Source organism: Mytilus trossulus, chromosome 7 (assembly GCF_036588685.1).
Source record: "Mytilus trossulus isolate FHL-02 chromosome 7, PNRI_Mtr1.1.1.hap1, whole genome shotgun sequence".
In the NCBI taxonomy this organism is placed as follows: Eukaryota; Metazoa; Mollusca; class Bivalvia; order Mytilida; family Mytilidae; genus Mytilus; species Mytilus trossulus.
This window is the reverse complement of record NC_086379.1, coordinates 4,918,381-4,925,324: the sequence shown is the minus strand read 5'-3', so window position 1 is coordinate 4,925,324 and position 6,944 is coordinate 4,918,381. Positions and strand designations below refer to the sequence as shown.

The 6,944-nt window shown below is 35.2% G+C and overlaps 1 pseudogene; it reads left to right on the top strand.

The window, feature by feature from the left end:
* The first annotated feature begins 779 nt into the window (after positions 1 to 779).
* LOC134726118 (uncharacterized) lies at positions 780 to 2,451 on the top strand (annotated as a pseudogene).
* The last annotated feature ends 4,493 nt before the right edge of the window (positions 2,452 to 6,944 follow it).

Genomic DNA, 6,944 nt, shown 5'->3' with positions numbered 1-6,944 from the left:
TGACTCTGATTGGTCTCCGTAATTTGGAAGAATTATATATGTCATTGAAATATAGTAATTGACTGTTTTTATTTTTCTGTTGTTTTTATTTCTTCAATTAACTATGTTTCTATTTATTCTAATCTGTTTAGATAGAAAATATTGTTGTATGTTTTGTATCTTTTAGTTTCATGATTGGACTATATTTGTAGACAACGACCAAATTATGGAATGCCCATATGACCATCAATTCTCTCTCATTCCTAAGTTTCTATATTTAATCATATTTTTTTTATTGTAGTTTACATTGATTCGATAATCACAAAAGAACTGTTCTTTACTTTATTTGTTTGTTGTAATGTCCCGTTTAATTTCTATATTTAACTGTATTTTTTAAACTTGTTATTGCTTCAGTCTACATTATTTCTCTTATCACAGAATGTTAAAAGACCATTACTTTGTTTTATATTTATTGAAGCATTTACATTGTTTTTATAACATTTACAATGTTGTTTAAAGACGCAGACCTTGAAGAAGATCCAAAGTTGATTAACTAAACGCGGACCTCGAAGAAGACACCCATTAACATGCCTGTTTGAAGCAATATCGAATATAAATAGGAACGTTATTTAATCATAATGATCGTTCATATTTTCTAACAACACTTCTTCGAACGCAAGTCATCTCATGAATATATTTGACGGCTCATGAATATTATTGAAGGCTGGCCTCATGACGGCTAGATCCTCACTAGTGGATATACCATCAGTCAAGGTGTTTTACGACCGGACCCTGATCGAATGAACCCGGTAAGGGAACTCAATGTGCCTCACAGTCCTAAATCGGTGAAAAGAGCCATGGGAATGTTTTCGTATTATAGTCAATGGATACCAAGATTCTCAGACAAAATTAAACCGTTAGCTAACGCTACTTCTTTTCCGTTAGACTCTATTGCAGTGAAAGCATTCGATGATTTGAAATCCGACCTTGAAAACGCAAGCATCAGTACAATTGATGAAGCTATTCCTTTTGTCGTAGAAACCGATGCCTCGGATTCTGTAGTAGCCGGAAGTCTCAATCAGGGTGGATGGCCTGTTACTTTCTTTTCTAGAACTTTAAATGCTCATGAATAAGGACACTCATCTGTAGAAAAGGAAGCATGTGTCATTAAAGATGTGGTTCGCAAATGGAGACACTTACTTAGTGGGAAACATTTCACTCTTATCACTGATCAGGAAGCAGTTTCTTATATGTTTGATTCAAAGAAGCACGGTAAAGTGAAAAATGACAAAATAATTCGATGGAGAACTGAATTGAGCTGTTACAGCTATGATATAAAATATCGTCCTGGACAAGACAATGCATCAGCCGATTGCTTTTCTCGAGCGTTCTGCTCATCCATCAGCTCCGATTCTCTTTCTAAAATTCATAGTGCACTTTGCCATCCGGGCATCAATCGACTTCTTCACTTCGTCCGTTCAAAGAACTTACCTTTCTCAGTTGATGACGTCAAGAGAACAACCAAACAGTGTGAGATTTGTGCAAAAGTAAAACCTCAGTATGCTAAACCGAATGCATCACCTCTTGTGAAAGCTATACAATCATTTGAATGCTTAAGCATTGATTTTAAAGGACCACTACCGTCTGTTAGTACAAAGAAGTATATTCTCTACCGTTGTTGACGAATACTCAAGATTCCCGTTTGCCTTTCCTTGTTCCGATATAACAAGCGCAACAGTTATTCAGTGTTTACGACAGTTATTTGCTCTTTTTGGTTTGCCTGCTTATATTCACTCGGACCATGGTCAATCTTTCATGAGTGCCGAACTCAAAACTTTTCTACAATCGCATGGAGTAGCTACTAGCAGGACAACGCCATACAGCCCACAGAGCAATGGACAATGTGGACGCTATAACGGTATCATCTGGAAAGCCGTGACACTAGCATTAGAATTTTTGGGACTTAAAGAGACGCAGTGGCAGAGTGTATTGCCAGATGCACTGCACTCTATTCGAAGTTTGTTATGTACATCAATAAACTGTACTCCACATGAAAGGTTTTTCAACTTCACAAGAAGATCATCATATGGCCAATCTATTCCGTCGTGGTTAGCCAATCCTGGACCAGTTTTAATGAAAAAGCATGTGTGTGCGTCTAAATATGATCCTCTCGTCGAGGAAGTAGATCTTTTGGAAGCTAATCCAACTTATGCTCATATTAGATTGCCTGATGGACGCGAAACTACTGTATCAGTCCGACATCTTGCACCAAGAGGACAATCAATAAGCAATGACAATCTTGATCATTCCGTTTTGAACGATCATACAACTACGGAAATGTCCGAAACCGATGTTGAAAATACAATACAGGAAGCAACCAACAACATGGACAACACTATGGAAACATCTCCCGTTATTAGACGTTCTACACGTATAGTTAAGAAACCATCTAGATTTGGATTTGACGATTAACTGAAATTTTTAATTGAACTATTGTGTTGACTTTAAGAGGGGGTGAATGTAGTATATTATGTTTATTTGGTTTTGTGGTAGTTAGTCATTAGTAATATACATTGTAATAGTTTCTTTCCCTTTTCTTTATAGACTCCTGTAATCATGAATGATGGTTTGGATTTAAGTTGATAAATAAATTATTTATCTACTTTTGAACTCTTTTGAATGATTATTAACTACACTACAATATGTATGCCTACTGAATTTTTCTGATCCAGAAGCTTAAAAATTGCCGCTACCAGATTTCCTACAATAAAAATGTACGACCAAAATGACCAAAATATTCACGAGTCCCTCGATCTCAAAAGCTGCTAATTAAATGCCCCGTACTCCCGAAATGAACCCCACCTGGTGCAAACCCTCCTTTTAGCCCGACAACCTTAAGAAATCTAACATGTTGTCAATCGGTAATTAGCTGAAATGATTCACGATATTAATCAATATACCTTTTCTTTTCAAATTTGCAGGTTAAATATAAAATAAAAAATCATTTGCAATGAATTCGTAACAATATAATCCTAATATCCTATTGCAGGTTGTATTCCGCCTACATGTAGCTCTTCTGTCGAGCAGTCAGCCAGGATCCCAGACTATCATTTTACCCTAACAATGACCAAATGCATACTCCTTTGGCCAAACCCAAAATAATATGCAAATATTTTCCTAGAGAAATAAGATTAAATAAACCTTAGTGAGCGCGCTCACATGCCCCACGTACCTACATTGTCACTGGATAAATAAAATAACTGTAAGAAAAAAAAGTTGTACAAGAAAAATAAAATGGATCATAATTTTCTGTCGATATGTACATCTACATAGTATGTCCTTGTTATCTACAAGGTTTCATAAAATTCTGTGGTGTGGTTTCAGAGGAGTTTCGACGATAAACTGTAGCAGACGTATATCGAAGCACATAAGTTTAAAGGGGCGTAACTTCTAGAAAAAAATGAATTGTAATTTCTTGTTGATATGCAAATCTACTTACTAATAGTATGTCCTTATTATCATGAAATTCTGTTGTGTGGTTTGAGAGGAGTTAATTGCGATGACAAAAAAAGGACGGTTGGACTGACGTACGGACGGACAGGCAGACAGACAGACGGGCATATTTAGTGTAAGCATATAAGAGATAATTGCCTCTTTCATGCAAATGGCGATATGGCAATATCTTTTCTCTGACAAGTCAGAGGGAGAGGGCGTCAATTTCTTTAGAAGTTGGAGTATTAGGACGGGGGGTTTGAGATTTAGAAAAAAACACTGGCCTTTGTTAATCTTGTATGATTTTTAGTTTTTGTTTCTGGTGTATAATTCGGAGTTCAGTATGACGTCCGGTATCACTAAAATACTATAGATTTTTGTTTAGGGGCCAGCGGAAGGACTCCACCGGGTGCAGGAGTTTCTCGTTGCATTGAAGACCCATTGGTGGCCTTCGGTTGTTGTCTGCTCTATGGTCGGGTTGTTGTCTCTTTGATTCATTCCCCATCTCCATTCTCAAATTTATGTAGGTGACGCGTGTAGTTTAACGATCATGTTCATTGAAAAATATATAGATGGTACACCTCCTAGTATATTTCAATATTGTACCATGTTCATTTTAGATCTGTATCTGTAAGAGAATATTTGGATACAAATACCGGCTTTAATACAACGGTAGAGAGAGCGCCGTCGATGTATTGACGATGCACAAGAGAGTTTCCTGAACGGCTTTCAACGCTCGGTGTACGCACTACGCTTCTTCAATGTGGTTCTATTCGAATACTGTTTTTACGAAAAATGAGTATTTTACTCGTTGAGATCTCAAAACACCTCGTGTAGTTTTTTATCTGCATGTTTGTTCACAACATTTCTTGACTGATCATTGTTAAATCGGGCCCTTGACAGCAATTTAGTGTTCTTTTTGGACGAGTTTTTTTTTTAAATTGTCTGATTCTATAGCACTGCGACCACCTCGTACAGAAATATTAGCTTCTAACTTGAGCGTCTTGTCTGTATGTCTTGTAGTTTCAGTTTGGTGAGCGTGTTTGAGACGCAACCAACTTCTCTGGATTTGTACTCTCCTGCTATAAATCTCACAGGTTGTACCTGTATTCTTTCAAGCTAATTGATGATTGTAGATGTGTCCTGGTCCCATTCTTTTACCATAACCCAATATTGACCTGACCATTAAAATATATGCGGTTTTCTCGCATTCCGGTTGCAATATCTCAAAATTTAGGGCATCGATCAGTTTTTTGGTTCCTTTAGATTTTATTTTAAAAAAGTGCATATTCAACACAGTTTTAATATATAGTATACATTATGCAGGAAAATTGGTACCGTTAATGTTATTAACTAAGTGACTCATTCAAAATATTTTTTCATTGAGTTTGTTTTGCAAAGTACTTATATGATATCACTAAACATTTTTTATATATATGAAGATGTGGTATGAGCGCCAATGAGACAACTCTCCATCCAAATAACAATTTATAAGAGTAACCCATTATAGGTAAAGATACGGCCTTCAACACGGAACCTTGGCTCACACCGAGCAACAAGCTATAAAGGGCCCCGAAATTACTAGTGTTAAACCATTCAAACAGGTAAAACAACAGTCTTATCTATATATATATATAAAAAAAATAAGAAACGAGAAACACGTATAAATTACATAAAAAAATAACAACTACTGTACATCAGATTCCTGATTTATGATCATTACTCAGGAGCCAAATAAATAAAGAATTTTCGTCCATTTGTTTCTGGTATTAAAACATATCATTAGATAATTACATTCTTTTCTGAAATTTTAATATTGAGATTATAATATTAATGAATGATGGTTGCCAACCATTTCTGCCATTATACATTGAGTCTTATATTTCATGTGTTTAGTCTCGTTTTGACCTGGTTAAATATCAAGTAGAAATTTCTTGCCAAGTGACAGTAATATATTTGCGAAGTTGATAAGGAAGCCCGTTCCAGCGACACATCTAGTACACACCTCATTGCAGGTTGGGCGACCAGTACAGTAAACAAACATGTTTATACGAGGTTACCTCAATATAAAACCGAGTCCCTTTTATAAATGTCATATAAAACAAACAAAATGAATATATTTATCTATATGTTATCTTTTATATGTATGCGCTGTACATAATTGATTTAAACTTTTGGTGTATATTTTATATGGCGGTGATCCTAATTACAGGGGGCTTATACACAGAAGAAGAAGCCGAGCGCCATCTGTCGTCATAATGATTGTTAGCATAATATAACGATGACATTTGACATTTCGACATCTCACACATCGACAATTCACGAATCGACAAGTCAAATGTTACAAGTTACAAAACATCAATATACAAAAAGACAATTTACCAATAAAGAATTTTGAAATCTACAAGTTACACATTGACAATTAACAAATGAAGAATGTTGAATTTTGATACATAGATACAAGTTACAAATCGACAATTTACGAATGAAGCATTATGAAATTGCACAGTTACATTTAACAAACTGACAATTTACCGATTAAGAATGTTGAAACTACGAAGGTGCAAGTTACAAATTGACAATTTGCGAACTAAGCATTTAACAAGTTACAAATTAACAATTTACGAATTAACAATTTAGAAAGTACACATTTACAAGTTACGAATTGACAAGTTACGAATTAAGAATTTTGACCCTGTTGGCTTTCCATAATTTCATAGTGTACGTTGGTGAACATTATTAAGTTACAACAACTCTTTGAAATATTTTTCAATTTTAAAATGATTATAGGGTCACAATTCAGGACATAGTCCACGTGTTTATATGTAAATAAAAATAAACAAAAAACTTTTACAAGCTGTTTAAAAAAAGCATTGATTTTTAATAGTGTTGACAAAGTTGAATTAAACAGATGCATTATAGCAATTTAGATTTCGACTACAATAAAACAAACCATGTACTATATATATATTGTAAATAATTAGTTAGTATGATTTGGGCATCTTGGTTACTTAATTCTCGCTTGAGCCAGAAGTGGAACTTGAACTTCGATTACGTTTTTTACTCGGTGTTTGATATTCACCTTCACACTCTGAATTGATAAAGTCCTCGAATATATTTTCTACCAGTTCTGTACCGGACATGCTAATATGTTCTCCACTCGGGTCGTTCAAATCGAACAGTGCTCGGTATGGTGTTTTGTTGGGAGCGAATTCGTCCCATAGGTTAATGTATTCCAGCACTTGACTTTTTGTACAGAGTTTTTGTGTAAAACTATTGACAGATCTTGCTGCTGTATTCAATGCTTGCATAGAGGCACTCTTACCTCTTCTTGGTAGAATACTGCTTATGCCAATGCCTGCATTTGGATATTTGGTTTTAACTGTATTTATGCATGTCGTAAGATTTGCCGTTATTTGCTCGGTGTCACTCCTGTGCTTACTGATGTCATTTGTCCCTAATGATAAAATCAC